Genomic DNA, 23482 nt, shown 5'->3' on the forward strand with positions numbered 1-23482 from the left:
ATTTTCAATATGAAATGTTCCAAATCCAGAATTTTTGAACATCATGTTAGTCTAAAAACATTATAGAGAATTTCAGATATCCAGATTAAGAATACCCAGTGAGGGCTGGGGATAAGGCTCAAGCAGTAGCATGCTCGCCTGGTGTGCGTGTGGCCGGAGTTCGATCCTCAGCACCACATACAAACAAAGATGTTGTGTCCGCCGAAAACTAAAAAATAAATATTAAAATTCTCTCTCTCTCTCTCTAAAAAAAAAAGAATATCCAGTGAGTAAAATTTACACAAATATTCCAAAATGGGAAAAAATCCAAAAACTGATACACTTCATGTCCCAAGCATTTCAGATAAGATTTACTCAACCTGTAGTGTGATTTTGCTAACACAAATTGTCTCCATTTTTACTTATCTGAAATTGCATTTATTTTACCTTCATTTGAAAAAAAGTCTCTGAAATAGAGAATTTTAGATTTACAGTCTCTTTTGCCTAAGAATACACCCATTGCCTTTTGCTCTCCCATGATTCCCTTGCAAAGTCTGCTGTCAATATTATTATATGTCTTGTTTATTTAATGTGGATTTATCCTTTTTTTCTGTTAAGATCTTTATTTGGTTTTCAGGAATTTAGATATGATGTTCCTATGGGCAATTTTCTTTGCATTTATTCTTTTTGAGATGAACTGAACTTCTCTTGGATAAGTGGTATGCCTTTAAAAATGAAAATCTGGAAAATACTTTAGCTAATGATGTGTGTGTGTGTGTGTGTGTGTGTGTGTGTGTGTGTGGTGTTGGTGTGTGTGTGTAGTACTAGAGATTAAACCCAGAGGCTCTCTATCACTGAGGTACATCCCCAGACTTTTTTTAAATACAATTAACAAATATTCACTGAGAATTTACAGTTTGCTAAAGGCATATCAGCTAAGTACATCTCCAGACTTTTGTTTTTTATTTTGAGACAGATTCTCAATAAGTTGCCATTCTGGTCTCAGACTAGAGATCTCCTGCCTCAGCCTCATGAGTATAACTATTAATTCTTAAAATATTTTGTTCTGTCAATTTTCTCTCTCCTTTCATTCTGAGGTTGCATTTATACAAATATTGATTACTATTGTCCCTTAAGTAAATGAAGCTCTGTTACTTTTTTCCAAAACATTTTTGTACTTTTTCAGATTTCTATTAACCTTGTATCAAATTCACTAGTTCTTTATTCTATTATTTATATTTTACTATTGATCTCTTCCATTAGTTTTTAAATTTTTTTTTACCTCTTTTGAAATTCCTCATCTCATCACTCATTGTGTCCAACTTTTTCTGTCTAGTTAAAAAATATTCATCAGTCATTTTTAAAAGATTTTTATTGGATAATTCACACTTCTGTGCCATCCATATGCCAATTTTTTGTTTGATTTTCCTCTTGACTATGAATCAAAGCCTACCTCTTTATGTATTTTGTTATTTTTTGTTGCATGAGGAATATTGTCCTCAGCAAAAGAAGCGCTTCATAGAAATGATTATATTTGTTTTTTGAGATTGTCCAGATTAAAGCCTGACAAATCAGACTATAATTATCAAAAATCTGTCTGGATCTCCCTAATACATGCAAAGACTGGTTTTGTTAATCAAGTATACTTTTACTCTTCCCTGACTTTATTATAAAAAACTGAGTCTAAATATAAGTTTTTTTTTAAATTAAGCTTTATATCCTTTCCCTAATTTTCAGGAACCAGCACAGTACAAATTAACCCATTTGCTAAACTTTAATTTAAATCTAAAAATAGACATATGCAATTTTGTGCATGTATTTGGACATTTGTACATGTAATAGGTGGCAGAATGATTCAACAGAAAAACAAAACCAACCTGAAGACCTTGACTTGAAAAATAAACTTACTAGCTCTGCCATTTTGAGGAAGGGAGTTTGCTATCTGAACCTTAGTTCCCATCTGTTTTGTAAGAATTAGGTATGAAAATGTATATTGCATACTTAAAGCATAAAAATGATTATGTTACATAAAAATGATCTTTTAAATTTTAGAAAGCTTGATCTAATCTGAATTAATAAAAAATAATGAACTTAAAATTAATGTATGATTATTTCCAGATAAATCAGTTAAATCTTCAAGGAGGGATTATATGGAAGTGAGAGTCCAAAAACTGGATAAGGGATTGCTCGGCAACAGGGTCATCTCGGATTTATGACAGTAGCATATCATAGAGGCATAAGTGTCTTGGAAAAGTGGACTTTTCCACGGAGAAAGTAAGCTTTTGTAAAGATTTGAGATCTCCAGTTTAGTGAAAAGGGCACTGAATTTGAATGAAGGACAAAGAACACTTTTATGTCTTAGTTTTCTTACCTAGAATATTGGGATACTAACACTATTTATAAGCCTAGGAAGATTATTAAATGAGATCCTGCTTTATTTATTATTATTATTATCATTATTTATTATTATTAAACATGGGCCTTGACTTGAGAATGGCATAAGTATTAAATACTCAAAATATGGCCACTGTAATTATAATTTACTTTACTACACCAAAACTTTGTAATAATTCCTGTTTGTAAGACTTTGGCAAGAAGAATCAATAAATCACATTTGAGGAAGTACCTTGTAATCTGCAAAGACTGTTTTTAGGTTCAGGTTTATTATTTTTATTAAGTAAATATGTATTTTTGTCAGTTTTTTTCACTAATAGGACCAAAAGACATGACAAGAACAGTTAGAGGAGGAAAAGTTTATTTAGGGGGTCACAATTTCAGAGGTCTCAGTTCATAGACAGCTGGCTCCATTATTCTATGCCCGAGGTTTGGCAGAACATCAGGGCAGAAAGGTGTGACAGAGAAGAGCAACTCAGAACATGACAATGAGGAAGCAGAAAGAGAGCTCTCACTCACCAGGGACAAAATATAAATCCTAAAGTCCTGTCCCCAATGACCCACCTCCTCCAACTACAGCCCACCTGCCTATAGTTACCATCCAGGGAATAAATGCATTGATTAGGTAGAACTCTCATGATCCAATGATTTCACCCTTGAACTTCTTTGCATTGTCTCACACACATGAGCTTTTGGGGGACACCTAATATCTAAACTATAACAATATGTGAATATTCAAATGCCATTATAGATATTAGAAGTTAAGTTCTATAAGGGCTCAAATTTGATCTTTCTTATTGGCCACTATTTTTACAATAGTTGATAGTTAGCAAATACTTTCTGAACATTAAATGTAGTTGAGTCACAGAGTTTCTGCCCCCTTGAACCTCCCTTCAAGTTTATATAGAGTTTGGGATGTTTCCCCAGATTCTTATGGTACAGACTTCATGCTAAACTTGGTGTAAAACCTAAATCTAAATAAATTTGATGATCCATTGACCTTGTTGGACAGATTCTTGCGAACTCAAGACTTAATTTTTTATTGGAAAGCCTGATATGTTGGCATTCTTGTACAGTCTTTAATGCTCCAGGCTTTATCTTGTAGATTTAAAAAAATCTTACAAAGTAAACAAATTTCCTAGATGGCCTTTCTAAATTCATTCAATACAAACCGTCCCTACCACACTAGTTAAGTTTTTGTTGGTGTTGTAGTTTTATTTTGTTTTTGAATGGAGATAAAACCCAGGGGCACATCCCCAGCTAGCTAGCTTGTTTACTTGCTTGCTTGCTTTATTTTATCTTGAGACAGGTTCTCACTAAATTGCTTAGGATCTCACTAAGTTGATGAGGGTGATCTTAACTTAATATCCTCCTGCCTCAGCCTCCCTAGTTGATGGAAGCACAAGGGCACTACTGTACCCAGCTATTTTTAATTTAATATAGTCCTATCTCTATAATTTAAAGCAGTCAGCTCTATGAAATATCTTCTAACAAAATATAGTAGCCTCCATCCCATGTATTGTTCTTTCATTGCAACAAATCTTTACTCTTGTTTGTTTTCCCTTCTAACGTATATTTTCATGTGTTCTAATATAATAATAGCATAATGTAATAATATGCTACTTTTGTAGTTTGTTCTTTGGGGGATTGTCTACTTATGTTTTGGTGGTTGGAGTTTTAGGCTTCCTCCATCACCATCTCTACCTCCTCTTTCCTATACTCTCAGTGAATTTATTTTGAGTCATATTAATGGCTTTTTTTTTACCTTATTATGACTGAGTTGTAACTGTCGTTTACTTTAAGCCCCCATTTGTGTAACACAATCATAATTCCTTTGTCTTACATGTGTTTGTTTTCCCTAGAATTAATGTTTGCTTCCTTTTTTCCATTTGCTTAGCTTTCTGTGATTATTACTTCTTTTCCCAAATGTCTCAATAGTTCTCTCAAGTACTTACTAGTACTACTCCAGAGATCACATGCAGTTCCAAACTTTCTCTAGGGTCTTTTTGATGTCACTCCTCCAACCCTCCATTCTGCTGCTCAACTTTGGACTAGTTTTATTGGGCTGGATACATGGCTGCAAGCTCTGGAATTTCCCACTAGCATTCTCCTGGGCTGAAAGATCTGCTTCTGTGCTATTTCTATTTCTTGGTTTACTGTCCTCACTGAGTCACATACTGCTGCATCTATAATTGTGTATACAATAGATAAGAGTTTAAGTAGTCCTTGAGTGTTTGGAAATATCTTTGTTTAATCTTGTTATCCTATGTATTTCCTTGGTTTTAAATGTGGTAATATCCTTCCTGTATTTTTATACAAATGTTGCATAAGGATAGAGCTATAAAAGTATATCACATTATTTTGTATGCTTTCAACCTCCACAGTAATAGTATTGTTTCACACACATTATTTGGCTAAATATTTTGTTGTTATTGTTGATTTTCTCTTTTCACATTTTTTAATTGGTGCATTATAGTTGTAAATAATTATGGTATATTGTTACATATTTGTACATGCACACATGTAGCAATAAAATTTGGCCAATATCACTCCTCAGGACTTCCTCACTCCCTCCCCACCTATATAAATAGTGGTATATCAGTACTTAGACATTGCTGGTGGGATTGCAAATTGATGCAACCACTATGGAAAGCAGTATGGAGGTTCCTCACCTGGAATGTAATCACCATTTGACCCAGTCATCCCACTCCTAGGTTTATACCCAAAGAACTTAAAATCAGCATACTGCAGTGATGCAGCCATATGGATGTTTATAGCAGCTCAATTCACAATAGCTAAACTGTGGAAGCAACCTAGCTTCCATTCAACAGATGAATGGATAAATAAACTGTGGTAAATATACACAATGGAATATTACTTAGCCTTAAAGAAGAATGAAATTATGGCATTTTCCGGTAAATGGATGGAACTAGAGAATATTATGCTAAGCGAAATAAGCCAATTCCAAAGAACCAAAGGCTAAATGTTTTTTCCCTTCGATTTTTATGAGATCCATGCCCTCCTCCTCACCTTTCTTTTCCTTTTTCCTCTCTAGCTTCTGCATAAGATAGAAAACATATGACCCTTGACCTTCTGAGTTTGGCTTATTTCACTTAACATAATGGTTTCAGTTCCATCCACTTTGCTGCAAATGACATAATTTCATTCCTTTTTATGGCTGAATAAAACTCCATTGTATATATATAACCACATTTTCTTTATCCATTCCTCTGTTGTTGGACATCTAGGCTGTTTCCACAGTTTGGCTGTTGTGAATTGTGCTGCTTTTAATAAACATGTTTATATGCATGTTCACTATAATTTGAGGACTTTAAGTATTTAAGATAGATACTAAGGAGTGGTATATCTGGGTCACTTAGTTTCCATACCTAATCTTTTCAGGAATAGAAATATCTTTATCCTAGCTTTACATTTGATTGATCGCTTGGCTAGATGTAGACTTGGGGTTGAAAATATCTCTCATCATGCTTCCTTGACTCCCAGCTGTTCATGTTGCACATGCCATTCTCTCTGTGTGAGAGTGGTGTGTAGCAGGTTTTGTCTAATTGGATGGTTGGTTTTGTTTTGTCTTCTTATCTTTGTAAGTTTTTAGGTTCAACTCTTCATTCCTGCTTTTTCTGAAATTGCACAGTGATATGCTTTGGTGTGAGCCTTTTCTCCCCATTGCCCAAGTTATTATATTGGATACTCAGCAGATACTTGTCATTCACAAACTGATGTTTGTAATTCCATGATGGTCATAAATAATTTTGTGGAACTTTTTCCTTTATTGTGTGCATCCTTCGTCCTTCCCTCAATATCCCGCCACCAAGATCTATTTTTGGTCAGATTTTTGTTGCATTCTCTGTTGATCCTCTAATTTTAAATTTTTCTCTCCTATGGCTCTTCCTTTACCTTTTGGTTTCTTTTCTTGTAATAATTGCTAAACCCTTTCAGTGATTATTTTTTAAAGTCACAGTGATCATACTTTTTCATTTCCTGGGAGTCTTTTTCTCTGGTTGTTTCTTTGATGTGGATGTATCTTCTTGTCCATGTATATAATAAGAGTCCTTTTGGGATCATTCTTTCCCTCTGTTCCCTAAACTATCTTTGCTTTCTCTGTGCATGTTTTCTATTTTTTCAATTCATGTGAATTGAGAATTTCTTATTGGGACCTTGCCCTAATATCTAGTGCTCATTGGCACTTTGTTCATATATAATTGCAAGTCAATTAAAAGCTTATTAGAAACTGTATGGTTTCCATTGAGGTGGAAGAGGCAGGATGTTTACCAGCAGACTTCACTTTTGCAAGCCAATTTTTTTCACTGAATGCAGTTCACTTCATATATACGTGTGCGTTTGTGTGTGTGTGTGTGTGTGTGTGTGTGTGTGTGTGTGTATGTGTCTATGTATACATGTATGTGTATTTTCTCTGGAACCAGTTTTTCTCCATAAAAGCTTCTCTAATCTCCTATTTAAGAAGAGACAGGCACCTGATTTAAAGTATTCAAGCAACAGGGCATGGAGGATAGAGACGGAGTATAGCATTTTGGGGTCCAATTCTTACTTAATTCCTCTCTGTTTAGTAGGACTTCTACCTCCTTCTCCTCACTGTGCCTGGTGCCCCTACATTAGAGCATTTCCTGGTAGATGACTCTGACATATATGTCAAAATTCAGCACAAGGTCCTGCTCAGGAAGCCTCCCCTGATTCTCTAGCCTGCATGGACATCCATTTCTGAAATGTCTTTCTAACATAGCATAAACCATCCAAATCTGTCAAAATTACTAACCTACCATTCTCTCTTATTAGCTCATTGTTTAGAGAAGCTAGAGTTAGTTTGATTTTGCTTCCCCCAATGTATGCAAAGAAAGAAAAAGTTCATCCAGGGAATGTACTTCTGTTTCTAGCTGATAGAAGTAGGATTACATCAAATACACGCTTTCCCAAAGAATATCCTTATTCTGATCATTTTTCCTACCTGAGAATTAGCCCTGTAAACTGATTTTGATGTAATTTTCATGTACTTTTCTAATATTACAATAAAACTTGAGAAAAAATACATTAAAAATTCTCAGGTATTTCTAGAATAATGTGCTGATAAGAACTCAAGAGAACAAACATCTTCACACTCAAGTCAAGGAAAATTAATTTCTTCTCTACCATTTGAGGAACCACCTCAGAATTGAAAGTGGTAGATTATTCGTGAACATGTTTGGAATAAGCGACAGAAAATAGTCCTTGTCTTTGCTCATTAAAAGAAGCCTCGTGTGCAGAGTTATGGAAAAAGGAAATAGAAAGAGTGATGAAAAGGGGGACTACCCTTTTCTGGGGAGCTGCTAGTCTCCAATGACCCTGCTGAGTGCTGCCCACCTGGCTGCTCTGTGAACTCTCCTGGGTCACCGTGACAGGTGGTTTAACCTGGACTGTATGTTTCCCACAAAGAAACTAAGACTCCCAGAGGCAAATTCACTTGCTAAAGTCACACAGTGAGTTAGGATCAGAATTTGACCTAAAGTCATCTCATGTTGCTACGAACTGACCTTTCCAACTATTCTATCTTTGTGAAAACTTCTCTAAGAAGTAATAACTGGATGGTAGAAAGGAGTTATTCATCGTCTTCTTATAGATTTCTCTATTTTCTCAGTTTGCTGTAGTTAGCATGTATTACTTTTACAATAAAAATTACATAATTTATTATTTTTTTTAAAAAAAGCAATTCCCCTAGATCAATAGGAATGCCGGGGGGGGGGGTTATATTTCTTTGAACAGCTAAGCGTTAATTATAAGGATCCTTATTTTTTATTAATGTGCAGTAGAAGATAGGATTCAGGCAATTTTCCCAGATCTTTACTATTCCTTATCAAACAAGCCTCCTGGATAACTTATGCCTTAGCACAGGCATCTGTTCTCCTGTGCTTCCAATTTCATGCTCTCAAAGTCCTCCAGGGGCTTTGATGTGGGTAGCCTGCCATGTTTAGGGGAATCTTTCAGCCCTCGGAACAACAGTTTCCTCACCTGCAAACGAGGTCAAGATGCTTACCTGGTTCAAAGCCAGCCACAGCAACTTAGCGAGGCCCTATGCAACTCAGGGAGACCCTGTATCTAAATAAAATACAAAATAGGGCTGGGGATATGGCTTAGTGGTTGAGTGCCCCTGAGTTCAATCCCTGGTACAAAAAAAAAAAAAAATGCTCACCTGGAAGGCAGTGAGAGAATTGGATGGGATGAGTATAGGTCCTGACCCAAGGATGTGACTCTGCACAGAAATGGCAGAGCAGCAGTGCCAGCAGGGAGAGACAGTCTAGCAATGTGCCTAGGAACATGCGTGGGGGACAGCCTGTCTGTTGATCTCCATTCTGACACTTGTCATCACTTGTCATGTGACTTGGAACGAATTACTTCACCTCCCTGGGTCTCAGCTTCCTCATCAGAGATAAGTATTTATTAAGTCAATATAAAGGAAGAAGGAATTAATGCAAATAAAACACTAAGAAGAGCGATGCCTGGTTTACTGGAACTGAAAGTAATTGTAATAGGTGTCATTATCACACGAAAGACCTAAGAACTTCAGGATCATTTCTTCATTCTTCAGGCACCCTGAAGAGAGGGTGGAAAGTCAGAGCTACCACTACCAGAGGACAAGAAGATGCTAAAGAAATTAGCCACAAAATGAACAAGATATTTCAGAAACAGAACAGACTGCTACCCAAAAGTTGAAACTGACACCACACCCCTTCTCCAACAGGATGTAAAATTAATTGCTTACATACTAAGGCTTTCTGGAGAGAGCAAGCAGCCTCTCAAACTGATCTGAAAATGGTTTAAGATTGGTTTGGAGAGTTTAAAGTAGTTATGGGTAAGGATGGGGGAGAATTCCCCTGTGCAGATAGGATTTATATGGTTATAAACTTCTGCCAGATGCCAAAGAAGGGCCCATCTGAACTTCCTATCAGCTCTCCTAGATAAGGCAGAAGGAGACAGCGTAAGTTCTGTTTTTAACAACAGAATAATGTGGCGAAGTGTCTGGAGTCTGTGGGGCAGGCAAAAAGGGGGTACTTCTATTTCAGCTAATAAAGCCGGACAAGACATCTCTGAAAAGGTGGCATTTGAGTTGAGACCTGAATGATAAAATCAAAAGCTGTGTATTCAGAAAGAAGTAGCATGCAAAAGCCACAGAGGTGTAAGTAAACTTGCGGATTGAAGCAGAAAAAACAAGACCAATACCATAAGAGTATGGAGTGACATAATTTTGAGTATTAACAAAGGGTAAAGGTGACGATGATGACAACGATGACTATTCAGCAAGAAGATTCACATTGCTATAGTGGAATGTCTGAAGAGCTGTTTGATGAAAGAGAAAAATCTAGTTCAGTTCTGCTCCAGTGGGAGTCAAATTATAAGCAGTTGCATTCCTCGTGCTCTGTAGGAAAGAGGTGTTTTGGCCAAGGGGAGCACACTTGAAAAATAATGAGCCCCTGCCACGGATGGTGTGACTGATGCTAGATGCCACCACCAAGAGGATCCAGGGGAGGGGCTAGAGAATTGGACCAAGTGTCATTTAGAGCCTTTGAGTTGCTTTCAGGTCTCAGAATCAGTTTTGGAAAAAGAGACTAAAAAGCTGGGCAGGAAATTTCAGAAAAGAACATGGGGAATGTATCCCCTTCGCTGCCCTGGCTGTCATTGTTACCTATACTGGCTAAGGCTACCTTCTTTCTATTCACAGGTCTCTCAAGAGCTGTGGGGATTTCTGTTTAAACACTGCTGATTGAAGCCCAGTTCTAGTTAGTGGCTTATTTGCATGTCAAATTAGGGTTCAAAGAAATGCAAATATGAAAGCTTATTTGCTCAGATAAATTTGCTTTAGTAACCTGGAGGAAACAGTAGGGTCTAAAACACTCAAACTGAAATTAATGAGACAACTTTGGCCTATCAGCTTTTCTTCCCCCACACCACCTTTCACCTTCTCTTTCCCCCATTTCAATTCCCTTCTATTCAGCAAACATTTGTGGTTCCTATTGTGTGGTCACAGTGCATGGCGGTAAACAGATGCAGATAAGTCAACACCTCTGTCTCTGGCAGAGGAAACAGTCTGGAGAAAGAAAAAGAGATCAGGAATGCAGACCACTAAGTGCAATAATAGTCATGGAGACAAATAAGAAAACAAACACGCACATACATGGATGGCATCTGCTGTATGCCTGACCCTGTGCTGGGGACTTTGAAAGCAAAAATTAATTGTGACTGGCTAAAGAAATCAGAGAAATGATTCATCACACTGGGACTGGTTTGCTTCCCCCACCACCTTCTCTACCTTAGACTAGGGTCCAAACTCCTGGAGCAAAAATGCATTCCTCATTCATCTTGCTATTACCGACACGTGACACTTAGTAGGGTTCTTATTCGTAATTCTTGAGTAGATGGATGAATAAATAAGTGGGTAGCCTGGAGCTAGACTTGAGGTGGGGGCAGCATTATTAGGGCAACGTGTTGGGCAATGCATTCTGGTAAAAAGCTGGTCAGTGAGCAAGGATCAGAGGTGAGGAAATAGAAGCTGGTCTTTCAGTAGCCCAGCAGGCCAATGAAGAACTTTATGGAAGGAGCAATGGGAGAGAAAGTAGAAAGGGAGACTTCAAGAAGGACATGCAAAAGTATGGAGAGAAGTCTGAACTTCACTACCTAGGAAATTGGCAGCTGTCAGAAGTTTCTGAGCCATTGCATGACAAGATCAGAGTAAAGTGGCTTTTGTTGTTCCCACTTGTCATTGTATAAGCAGCAGCTGTCATTAGGGTTAAACTACCACCAAGTGAGAGATAAAGTTTAGAGAAAGAGAAACAGCAATTAGCTTGAGGGTGGGTGAATATACACTTCTATAATTTTGACTTTGGTTGCTCACTAAATTCTCCCGTCCATGCCTTCATAATATCATCTGCATAATCTTCTTTTCTTTCCTTTTTTTTTTTTTTTTTTGACAATCATGTCCTCTCCTTTGCCATTTGAGACTCTTAGGTGTCATTGTGTACATTTTAAATTGACCTGTGGCTGAAATCTAACCTCAGACCATACCTGGTAAGAAATCTTTCTTACTGGTCCCAATATCCTGCCTCCAATATTTTCTCAAAACCTGCATGTAAAACAGTTCTCTGCTATGTGTGCTGCTTACCCCCAACCCTGTACCAGCGTAAACTGCAACACTTGAATGCATTTATTTGTTTGTGTGGATTCTGTTCACCTTACATTCTTTGTGGAGCAAGACAGAATACCCATCTGTGAAATATTTTATATATTCAGCTTTAACCCCTATCATCTAGCTGTAGGACCTGGCATGTTGTCCTCAGTGAATCTTAAATAGATGGATGGATGGATGATTAGAAGAAGAAAGATAGAGCTGGAAGTAAAGAAACAACTGTACTTGCTGATAGAAAAATCTATTACAGAAAATCCAGGCCCTTCATTTCAGTTAACATGAAGATCTGCTCTAGTAGACTCCATGGTAGACACATGGAAGGCAAGGAACATGTCCTTACCACTTCTGTATCCATGGAACTTAGACAAAGACAAGGGAGATGACCTATGGATATTTGATGAAGGAAAGAACAAAGGAACTATGAACTGCAACAGATCACCTCTTTCATCTTTCTCTTTCTGGCATGGTAGCCCAGAAAATAGACCTTCCCAGAAGCCATATGAATGAGTACCCAGCTCTCCATGCCTTCTAGAAGATAACTATCTATATAATTTTCAGGGGTCCAGCTAGTACAAATATCTTACTTCAATGGTAAAGTGACACATCATGTGTCATTCTGATGTTTGATTACCGATAATATTCCTCCTTACAAAGAAGTGGAGAGCTATGACTGGGATAAGCCAATAATGCTCCCCTCCAAGTATTCTAACATCACTGCACAATAATTTCTTACCCTTTCAATATTTCAGAAAATCTAAATGGCCTCTTATAATCAGTGTCCACATGTCTGAACATATTATTCTAGGGCTTGAATTTCAACATAAGACTGATTCATTGAAGACAATGAATTGGGAGTAGGGTTTTTGGTTTCTTTTTACCTTTCACTCCTTTCATACGATTTCCTGTCCTTTCCCTTCCTTTCATTTTCTTTTCTTTCTTTTCCTTTGTTATTGTATTTCTCAGAATTATTTCAGCATTTCTGAGTGGTTTTCTAGGTGCCTGATGAGATCTATACCTCTGTTTAAGTCCTTCTGTGGGAAAATTTTACAGCATTATGCTTCAACATAATTGATAGTAACTATATAATGATAACAGAGGCAAATAGCCATGAATTACTTATGTCCCAGGTATTATTTTAAATAACCAACACATAATCACTCAATCCTTAGAGCAGCCCTAGGAGAAGGATACTTACATGGTACCTATTTTAGAAATTAGGGGAAGGAGGCACAGGGAGATTAGGGTCTTTGCCTAAGATGACAGGTAATGAGGATAGAGCTGATATTGGAGCCTAAATAACTGGCTTCCACCAAACTCCTTCTCTGTACCATTGTGTATTGCTAGCTCTTCATATGACTTTTGTTTTCTCACTTGCTTCCCCCCAGAAGCAAGTGAGAAAACAAAAGTCTTCATTCTGATGTGCGTGGCTTGCTTCTATCCAAAATGTTTGAATGTTGAAAATATTGATTTATTCAGTGCATATTTAGTGAATACTAGCTCTATGGCAGATTCTGTTTTAAGCTCTCGGTATGCGTCAGTGAACAAAAGACAAAGCCACTGATTCCATGAAGCTTACATTCTAGTTTAGGAAGAAAGGTAATAAACAAAAACAATATTAGAAGCACAAGCTACATCATTAATCATCAGAGAAATGCAAATTAAAACTACAATGAGAGGTCACCTCACATCCACTAGGATCGCTACTATCAAAAACATGAAAGAGCAAGTGTTGAAAGGCAACTCTTGTAAACTATTGGTGGGAATGTAAAGTAGTGCAGCCACTGTGCAAAACAGTATGGGGACTCTGCAAAATATTAAAAATAGAACTACTAGAAAATGCAGGAATTCCACCCTGGGGTTTATACCCAATGGAAATAAAATCAATATGTGATACGTGCACTCCTACCTTTATTTCAGCATTATTCAGACATGTGAATGTCTACTAAGCATCCATCAATGGATGAATAAATAAAGAACATGTGGTATATGTGCACAATGGGATATGTTATGGTCTACATCTGGAATGTCCTCCAAAGACTCATGTGTTGAAGGCTTGGTCTCCAATGCAGCAATGTTCAGAGATGGGGATTTGGGGAATTTATTAGATCATGAAGGCTCTGACCTCATCAGTGGATTGATCCATTGATAGCTGAATGAATCATTGGGAGGTTGTGAAGGCTGTAGGAAGTTGAGATGTGGTTGGAAGACATAGAAATGTGCCCTGGCAGAAATAGGAGTGTGTTCTGAAAGGTTAGTTCTGTCCCTGGTCCCTTCTGCTCCCTCCCCCCCCCCCATCTCCTTCCTGATTTTCAAATATATTCAGCTTTAACCCCTATCATCTAGCAGTCTGCCTCCACCATGATGTTCTGCCTCACCCAAGACCCAAAGCAATGGAGCCAGCCGACCATGGCTGAAACCTCTGGTACCGTGAGCCAAGATAATGAGCCCACCAGAGGTTGGAGAGGGAAAAAGTTGAGGAGATGTTGATCACAGTACACAAAATGTCAGTTAAATAAGTTCAAAAGAATAAGTTCAAGAGGTCTTTTGTCAAATATAGTGATGGCTATAATTAATAACAATGACTGGATAATTGAAAACAGCTGAGAGCAGTAATTAATTGTTCTTACCACCTATGATAAAGATAAAAAAATAAAGATAAATAAGGATAAACATTAAAATAGTTCGTATCAGGTATTTTGGTCAAGCAGTGAAAAGCAGATGAACACAGAATGCCATACAGCCTGTTAAAAGAAGAAAATCCTGTTTTATGTGACAACATGGATGAAACAGGACATTATGTTAAGTCAAACAAAGACAAACCCCACATGATCTCACTTATATGTGGAATCTAAAAAAGTCAAATTCCCAGAAGCAAAGTGCTCACCAGGGGTTGGAGAGGGAAAATGTTGAGGAGATGTTAATCACAGTACACAAAATGTCAGAATTTTATTCAGAAACAAGTCCAAAAGAATAAGTTCAAGAGATCTGTTGTCACATGTTGTAATGGTTATAACAATGACTTGAAAATGGCTGAGAGCAGAAATTAATTGTTCTCACCACATATGATTAGGTGAAGTAATGCATATTTTAATTATCTGAGTCATTTCTCGATTCAACATATTTCTAAACATCATTTTATAGCTCATAAATATATCCAATTTTTGTTTACCCATTTAAAAATAAATAATAAAAATTGGAAAGGAAGGTAGGTCTATATTAGGTCAGGTGATAATGCTGGGGGAAATCAAGGAAGAAAGAAGGTAGAGAGTGAGGGGCTGGGGCTGCTGGGAAGAGCCCCACTGAGAAGGTGACAGCTGAGTCAGGACTTGAAGGTAGGAATGAGGGGGGGGGGTGTACAGAATCTGAGGAGAAAGCTAGTCAGGCAAATGGAAGCAGCAGGTAAGAAGGGGACGAGGTACTCACTAGACTGTCAAGAGTGTCAATAGACAGGAAGGTGCTAATATGACAGGAGTGAGGTGGAAACATTATGGATAATGATTAAAAAATAAGCATACAGTATGGAGATTCCTTGGAAAGCTGGGAATGGAACCACCATTTGACCAGCTATTCCCCTTCTTGGACTATACCCAAAAGACCTAAAAAGAGCATACTACAGGGACACAGCTACATCAGTGTTTTTTTTTTAATCATTTTATTGTTCCTCTCAACTTTCTTCTCAGGAAGGTCAGGAAACATTTTATTCGTGGGCCATTTACTTATCTCCCAAACATTTACTGAGAAACTTGTATCAGACCAGGATCCGCCCCTTCCTCTGCTCCCTGGTGCCATCAGATGATACTTTGGAGAACACAAAAAAAGGCCCTTTTTTTTTCTGTTATGGAATGTGAGAATACATGACCATCTGCAAGGACTTCCATCCTACTATATAGTCAACAGTAGAATTTCCTGTCTCCTAGTACATGGTTGTACTTGACAAAATATTGCCTTATTACGACAGACTGTTTCACAAATGCATGCCATTAGAAAGTTGGCTACTTGAAGGAGGAATCCAGGTCTCCTTCATTTCTCTACTCAATGCAAAGCAGTAGTGAGGGATTCTTTTTTAGAAGTGCATGGAAGGAGGGGTTCCACAGGGCCTATGAATTTCATGAAATTGTAAGACAAATTGTGTTTTGCATATACAGTTTTCTACAAGGAAGGTCTATAATTTTCATTAGATTCTCAAGGAGGTCAGTGGCTCAATGATTAGCCATTATTGATTAACCACTCTTTGGGGCTTATGATGGTTATTGGAATCATGGAAAGACAGATATGACTTTGATGCACAAGAGAGGATTGTCATGATTGCAAAGCATGCTTGAGATGGCTCTCAGGTCTTCATTGTTAGAGATATTAAATTAATAGCTGGATAACTCCTCACTGATAATATAATTGAAATGTTGATGTACTCTTTCTGCCCCCACAATACTATGATAATGTGAAGCTGCATTAAAGAATAATTCTTTTTTTTATTTTTTTATTTTATTTTTTATTGGTTGTTCACAACATTACAAAGCTCTTGACATATCATATTTCATACATTAGATTGAAGTGGGTTATGAACCCACAATTTTACCCCAAATGCAGATTGCAGAATCACGTCGGTTACACATCCACAATTTTACATAATGCCCTATTAGTAACTGTTGTATTCTGCTACCTTTCCTATCCCCTACTATCCCCCCTCCCCTCCCCTCCCATCTTCTCTCTCTACCCTCTCTACTGTAATTCATTTCTCTCCTTGTTTATTTTCCCATTCCCCTCACAACCTCTTATATGTAATTTTGTATAGCAATGAGGGTCTCCCTTCATTTCCATGCAATTTCCCTTTTCTCTCCCTTTCCCTCCCATCTCATGTCTCTGTTTAATGTTAATCTTTTCTTCCTGCTCTTCCTCCCTGCTCTGTTCATAGTTGCTCTCATTATATCAAAGAAGACATTTGGTATTTGTTTTTTAGGGATTGGCTAGCTTCACTAAGCATAATCTGCTCTAGTGCCATCCATTTCCCTGCAAATTCTATGATTTTTTCATTTTTTATTGCTGCATAGTACTCCATTGTGTATAGATGCCACATTTTTTTTTATCCATTCATCTATTGAAGGGCATCTGGGTTGGTTCCACAGTCTAGCAATTGTGAATTGTGCTGCTATGAACATCGATGTGGCAGTATCCCTGTAGCATGCTCTTTTAAGGTCTTCAGGGAATAGTCCGAGAAGGGCAATAGCAGGGTCAAATGGTGGTTCCATTCCCATCTTTCCCAGGAATCTCCAAACTGCTTTCCAAATTGGCCGCACCAATTTGCAGTCCCACCAGCAATGTACAAGTGTACCCTTTTCTCCACATCCTCGCCAGCACTTGTTGTTGTTTGACTTCATAGTGGCTGCCAATCTTACTGGAGTGAGATGGTATCTTAGGGTGGTTTTGATTTGCATTTCTCTGACTGCTAGAGATGGTGAGCATTTTTTCATGTACTTGTTGATTGATTCTATATCCTCCTCTGAGAAGTGTCTGTTCAGGTCCTTGGCCCATTTGTTGATTGGGTTATTTGTTATCTTATTGTCCAATTTTTTGAGTTCTTTGTATACTCTGGATATTAGGGCTCTATCTGAAGTGTGAGGAGTAAAAATTTGTTCCCAGGACGTAGGCTCCCTGTTTACCTCTCTTATTGTTTCTCTTGCTGAGAAAAAACTTTTTAGTTTGAGTAAGTCCCATTTGTTGATTCTAGTTATTAACTCTTGTGCTATGGGTGTCCTATTAAGGAATTTGGAGCCCGACCCCACAATATGTAGATTGGAGCCAACTTTTTCTTCTATCAGACGCAGAGTCTCTGATTTGATATCAAGCTCCTCGATCCATTTTGAGTTAACTTTTGTGCATGGTGAGAGAAAGGGATTCAGTTTCATTTTGTTGCATATGGATTTCCAGTTTTCCCAACACCATTTGTTGAAGATGCTATCCTTCCTCCATTGCATGCTTTTAGCCCCTTTATCAAATATAAGATAGTTGTAACTTTGTGGATTAGTCTCTGTGTCCTCTATTCTATACCATTGGTCCACCCGCCTGTTTTGGTACCAGTACCATGCTGTTTTTGTCACTATTGCTCTGTAATATAGTTTGAAATCTGGTATCGCTATACCGCCTGATTCACATTTCCTGCTTAGAATTGCTTTTGCTATTCTGGGTCTTTTATTGTGCTGCTATAAACATTGATGTTTATAGCAGCACAATTCACAATAGCTAGACTGTGGAACCAACCTAGATGCCCTTCAATAGATGAATGGATTAAAAAAATGTGGCATTTATACACAGCGGAATATTACTCAGCACTAAAAAATAACAAGATCATGGCATTTGTAGGGAAATGGATGGCATTAGAGCAGATTATGCTAAGTGAAGTTAGCCAATCCCAAAAAAACAAATGCCGAATGTCTTCTCTGATATAAGGGAGGTGACTCAAAATGGGAAAGGGAGGAAGAGCATGGGAAGAAGATTACCACTAAATAGGGAAGAGAGGTGGGAGGGAAAGGGAGGGAAAAGGGGAATTGCATGGAAGATAGAAGGAGACCATCATCATTATACAGAATACATGTATGATGATGTGGGGGAAAAAAAAAGAAGTGTGTCACATTAGATTGGGTAGAGAGAACTGATGGGAGGGGAGGGGAGGGGAGGTGAAGGGGGGATAGGAAGGGCAGCAGAATAAAATAGACACTAGTATTGCTGTATGTATATAGGTGACTGCATGACCAATGTGATTCTGCAACCTGCACACTCAGAAAAATGAGAAATTATATCCCATTTGATTCAAATGCTTGATATGTCAAGATCATTGTACTGTCATGTTTAACTAATAAAAAAAGAATCAATAAATGGGATTATATAAAAAAATAAAACTAAAAATAAATAAAATAAAAAATAAGCATATGATTCATAGATACACAAACCAGAACTTAAATTCAAGCTCAGTCACTGTTTTGGTCATCTTGACAAGTCATGTGTGCTTCTGAGCTTCAGTTTTCTCCCCTACAAAATGGGACTATCAATTTGCCGTCAGGTGCAAACAAGAAAGTATAATAATTCTGGCACAGAAGTGGAAAGCACAGGCCCGGTCCATGCTGGCTTTGCAAGTGTCCCCAGACGATCCCCAGAGACAGCATCCTTTTGCAATGTCCCTGGAAATGGGTCATGCCCCAGCAGGCAGAAGCCCGCAGGCTCCATTGTCTCACGATGCCTGCCTAAGCACCATGCCCCACAGACCTAAACCAGGCATCTCATTTACCTCCTTATTTGCTTTCAACAGTCCACAGCAAAAGCTGGGGTCCAGGCAATGCTTCCAGCAAGATTGTGCCACTGGCTGCCAAGTGAAGAACAACTTGAGCTGTTGCAAACAAACAAAGCAAAACAGTTTCCAAGATGTAGGCCTTTTGTTTGTGTGAGCAGGGACATGAGCAAACACCGGCATGTTTCAGTTTGAAATAGCTTCTGGAGTAATTGCTGGCACTGTTTTCCCTAATTACATAATGTCTGTCTTCTTTGGCAATGACCTTGGTATTGTCTTTGGTTTGAAAAACATCAAGTCTGGGACTCTGCAAACTTAGCCTAGTTAGCTATTTTGTGTACCTACTTTTTAGAGCCATTCAACCCAATTTCTTTGTTCTTTTTATTTCTGGCTGAAAATATTTATTAATAGGTTCATTAAAATGTTCAGATGTATTTGTGGGTAACTGATTTATTTGTTCCACAAATATTATTTCTTAGACACTGTTTCTGTGCCTAGGAGGGTTCTGGGCCCTGGGTATATGCAGTGCCATATAAAACCTCTGCCCTCAAAAGCATTGGGGGAAGCAGATATGTAAAATACAGATCTATCCTAAAAAAAACTTGATTTGGGTAATTAAATGCATTTGCATTTGAATCCCAGCTTCAGTCTTACTTTGTGACAATGGGCAAGTTAACTTAAGTTCTCTTGGACTTAGTTTTGTCATCTGTAAAATAATGGACATAATTCCTATCTCCTGGTGTGGGTTAAGTTAGATAATAATTGTTGAAGACTCAACACTGCACGTGGCACAGAGAAAGTGCTAAAAAAAAATCTGTGACTGCTATTTTTACTAATGCTGTGATAGAGGGGGCAGCAACCAACCATGAGTTACCAATTTCTGGGTGACACAGACAGAGGAGTTGCTGTGTAGGCTGGATTCAGATGACAAACACGGCTATGCCAGATGGTCAGAGAGGGATCCCATTCCAAATAAATGGACCAGCAGGTAGAGAGATGGACACACACTGCTTTTCACTCAACAAACACATATTGCTTGAGCTTTTCCCGTATGCTAGGCATTGCACTAAGGTTTGGGGATATAGAAGGAGGGAGGCAAGGTCTTGCCCTCAAACAACTTACATTCCTCAGGAGATGACTGAGCATAAACTAGGAAAAGCATAAACAAGAAAACTAATAAATAGGGAAATTTTGTTGCAATTATGTCTTTGAAAGAAATAAATAGGTGATTTAAAGTAGAGTAACTGAGCCCTTCTGGGGGCAATATTATTTTCATTCAGCAAGGTAGTTAAGGGAGGCTTCTTTGAGAAAGGTATGATTAAGCCTTGATTGGGACCCTAAAAGATAGAACAGGGCAGTTGAGGAAAGAGCCAATGAAGAGAATTGCAAGCAAATACAAGGGTCCAGAGGTGGGAAAACACTTACTGAGTTTAATCCACAGAGAGTGAGCCCATGCCCATGCAATATCATGAGCCAGAAGGGTTAAGTAGCAGTGTTGAGCTGGGGAGGTAGGTAGGGGCTTGTTTTTGTTTTGCTTTGTTGTTTTTTAGAGACACATGGGAAAAGTTTCTAATATGGAGAGAGCACAATCAGATTTATATTTACCGCTGGTCTCTTGGCTGCTGTATGGAGCATAGGTTGTAGAAGGTCTAGGGTCCCCAGTTAGGGTCTATTGCAATCATCCAGTGGAGAGGTGGCCTTTGTGTTGCTTTTAAGAGGGGAAGCGTGTAAGCATGGTTGTTGGCCATGGTAATGATCTTAGCAGAGAATGAAGAGGAGCACTGACTCATTCTGTTCTTTAGGACTCAGCATAATCAGACCTCCTTCGTAAAAACCCCCATGACCACTTAACTTGAAATAATATGGCTCCATAAGTGCCCCATGCATCTATTTCATATCAATCATACTGTTTGTTTCATTCATAGACATAATTCCCTTGTTTATTTTTTTTCTAGTTTATCATCTGTCTTCCCCTCTGGCAGATCTTGATGATGCAAGAGGAAAAATAGAGATAGATTTGGGAAGTTTAAGCAACAGAGCTTGATAATAGATGAAATTGGTGTGTCATGTGTAGATATTAAAATAAAGTGGTTAAACATGAAAAAAATAGATGAAATTGGGGCAAAGAGAGTGTGATAGAGGGGAGAGCTGGAGGATGGCTCCAAGGTGTTTTGCTTAAGCGTGAGAGAGTGGCTTCTTAAGTGTCTGTGAAGAGATTCACTGAAACCTATTAAATTTGAGACCCCCTAATTGGAAAAATCAAATGACATCTAGAGCTCACGGTGTGGTTGTTCTGTTCTGGAAATATAATCTTGAGAATCATTAACATTTATGGTACTTAAAACTGCAATGAGCTCACTTGGGGAGATGTGTAGATAGATAGACACTGTGCCCAGAGGCTGAGGGTTTGGGAAAGAAGGAGGAGCCAGCCAAGGAGACAGGGAAAGAGAGGCCAGGGAAGTAAAAGGGAAACCAGAAGCAAGGAGATTGTGTAAGGCAAGAGAAGAGAGCAATTCAAGAAGGAGGCAGTGGTCAGCTTTGGAGTCCCACCGAGAGATAAAAGGAGGACAGAGACGAGCCTGTTAGATTATGCAATGTGGAAGGCATGGTGCCTCTGGAATGGTGCTGACCAAAGCTAGCTTGGGATGGGTGGCGATGAATGGGAGAGGTATTTTTCAGGTGTGTGTATATGGCTTTGCTTAAGTTTAAAAATCTGAAGCTGAAATACAGAACCTTATCCTTTGTGAATTATGAAGGTGGATATGTGAAGGTCTGTTTCTTTACATTGTGTTCTTTTTCAACTTTATTTAAAATAAAGGAGACATGGAAACAAAATTGTGACAACGATAAGAGGCCATTGGAGAAATCTGGCTGCTGAGTTGCAGTGACCTGGGGTTGTAACCAGGATTTGGATGTGGGAGACAGGAGAGGGTTTGTTCATTGTTTTCCTTCTTAAGTGAGAGCTAGGAGATCATGTGTAGTATATGACGAGGAGGTAAAGAGGAGTGATGTGTAAAGGGCTAAAACCTTTGGCCAGGAGAAGGGAGGGGCCCCGAAGGCTGCGGTGGCACTGCATCCATAGGATCATCAGGAAAAGCAGGCAGCGCAGCTATGGGGTTGGGAAAAGTTTTATAGAATTGGAATGGGAAGGTGGCAGAACGCTGTCATGACTTCTGTTTTCAGGGAAGTCTGAGGTGAGGATGTCTGCTCATGGGGCAGGGGTGTGAGCAGAGGATATGGGAGGTGTGAGGAGAATGGAGAAGAGGGGAATGGTTGTCTCCAAGAATGAGAAAGCTGGGGTCCTGGGAAAGCAGAGAGTGGAGCTGGGGCTCAAATGTGCATCTCTGACTCCTGATCTAGCATGGTTTCCACCCAACCATGTTCTTCTCAGTCACCTCAAAGCTTCACTGAGGTCCTTTCTACCATAGGTATCTGTCAAGAGCCTGGTATGGGGTAGCAGTGCTATTTAAAGTAAAGAGAGGGAAAAAAAGTGAGACGTATTGAGTATTGCCATAGATTAGGCCCTATGCCAGGCTCTTCATCTAATCTCTTGTAAGGAGGTTTTAGCAATCAGAAAACTGCAGATCAAAGTGTCTAAATAATTTGTTCACAATCACTCAGCATGTATATAAATGTGTATATGTGTGTATGTTTTATATATGTATGTACTGGACATGTAAAAATGTGCTTTATACATGTACATACATATATAAAGGCACATATACATATATAAATATTCATATATGCATTTATATTTTAATAGGATTCCATCCCTCTCTCAAGGAATTTATAATCTAGCCCTCTAGCTAAGGAGACAAATTTCATATACAAAAGACTAGAGAAGAGGTCAGCAAACTATAGCCTGTAAGTCAAACCCAACCCCACTACCTGCTCATTTTGGGGTGAGGAGTGTTTTCCTGGGACACAGCCAGGTCCCCTTTTTTCTGTATTGTTTTTGGCTGCCTTTGCATTTCAGTAGCGGAGTTCAGTAGCTGCACTGGAGTCTGTATGTCCCACAAAGCCTAAAATGTTATCTGGTCCCTTCACAGAAAAAACTTGTCAAGCCATGGCTAAAGGAGCTAAGATTGTGGAGATGGGGGTGTTTCTCTTGGTAGTGATCCAAGGCTGCTTCAAGGACTAATGACACCCGATTGCCTCTTGTCACACGTCGTCTTTCATTCAACAGATACGCTGGAACATCTCCTGCAGGTTGTACATTCTTCTAGGTGCTGGGAGTACTAGAGAAAATGACACAGGCATACGTCTCAGTCTCATGAGGGACATATTCATTTGAGTGGGTAGGGCTTCTAGAGAGAGAGATGGCAGAGAAAGCATTGCTGCTGAAGCCAAGGCACAAAGGTTGGAAAGCTCAGGGAAATGTTTCAGAAACAGAAAGCTGTGCCATTGTCCCACCGGATGCAAGCAGGGCAATAATGAAGAACCAGACTGAAATCAGCAATCCTCAAGGTGCCGTCCTTAGATCATCCTCAGAATCACCCAGACAGCATGTTAAAAAATACAAATTCTCTGTGGCTGAGTAAAACTCCATTGTGTATATAGACCACATTTTCTTCCTCCATGCATCGATTGATGGGAATCTGGGCTAGTTCCATAGCTAGTGCTATAAACATTGATGTGGCTGT

This window comes from Spermophilus citellus (genome assembly GCF_964194105.1).
Source record: "Spermophilus citellus genome assembly, chromosome: 9".
Taxonomy (NCBI): domain Eukaryota; kingdom Metazoa; phylum Chordata; class Mammalia; order Rodentia; family Sciuridae; genus Spermophilus; species Spermophilus citellus.